Source organism: Trichechus manatus, unplaced genomic scaffold (genome assembly GCF_000243295.1).
Source record: "Trichechus manatus latirostris isolate Lorelei unplaced genomic scaffold, TriManLat1.0 scaffold00014, whole genome shotgun sequence".
Classification (NCBI taxonomy): domain Eukaryota; kingdom Metazoa; phylum Chordata; class Mammalia; order Sirenia; family Trichechidae; genus Trichechus; species Trichechus manatus.
Window position 1 is genome coordinate 8,623,287 of NW_004443950.1, and position 1,162 is coordinate 8,624,448.

Genomic DNA, 1,162 nt, shown 5'->3' on the forward strand with positions numbered 1-1,162 from the left:
GTTAGTCACAGGCTTAATCTCTTTAACAAAAGATTATGTAGCCACCTCCTTGGTGAACATTCTAGGACATGTGTCCTTAGTTTGTACAACAGAATTTTCCAAATCTTTAAGTTCTGTTTTCATTTTGTACAGTTCATTTTTAAGTCCATCTCTTTCCTGTCACGGTTTACTATAAGCGACAAGGAGAAACCATGTGGCACCTTTAAGATCTTGCTTAGAAGTCTCATCAGCCAGATATCCAGTCTCATCGCTCACAAGTTCTACCTTCCACCAAACATTTGAACATAATTCAGACAAGTTCTTTGCTACTGCATAAAATGTGTTGCCCTTCCTCAGTTGTCCAATCACATGTTCATCATTTCTTTTAAAGCCTCACCAGAAGCACATTTAATGTCTACATTTCATCAACATTCTGTTGCTGACATCACATGTATTCTCTAAGACAACAGAGACTTTCTCTATAGCTCTCCTCTCTTCCTTCAGAGTCCCCACCAGAATTGCCTTTGATGTCTATAATTCTACCAAGTGTCTTCAAGGCAATCTAGGCTTTTCTATTACCTGTTGCCATCGAATCAATTCTGACTCATAGTGACCCTATAGGACAGAGTAGAACTGCTCCACAGGGTTTCCAAGGAGCAGCTGGTGGATTCAAACTGCCAACCTTTTGGTTAGTAGCTGAACTCTTAACCACTATGCCACCAGGTTTTTCTATTAGGCACCTTAAAACTCTTCCAGCCTCTACCCATTACCCAATTCCAAAACCACTTCTCCATTTTAGGTATCTGTTAGATCAGACCCAACTCTTGCGGTACCAAATTCTATCTTAGTTATCTAGTGCTGCCATAACAGAGATACCACAAGTGGATAGCTTTAGCAAACAGAAATTTATTTTCTCACAGTTTAGGAGGCTAGAAGTCCGAATTCAGAGTGCTGGCTCTAGGGGAAGGCTTTCTCTGTATAGGCTCTGGAGGAAGTTTCTTATCTCTTCAGCTTCTGCTTCCTGATTTCTTAGATATCTCCATGTGTATTGGCATCTATCTTACTCTATCTCGCCTCTGCTCACTTATTTAACCCTTTCATGACTCATAAAACATACAGAATCCCATCCACTTTTTATGCCTCTGGAGTTCTTTGGGAGTATACTTTTCCTGCTGAAAGTATT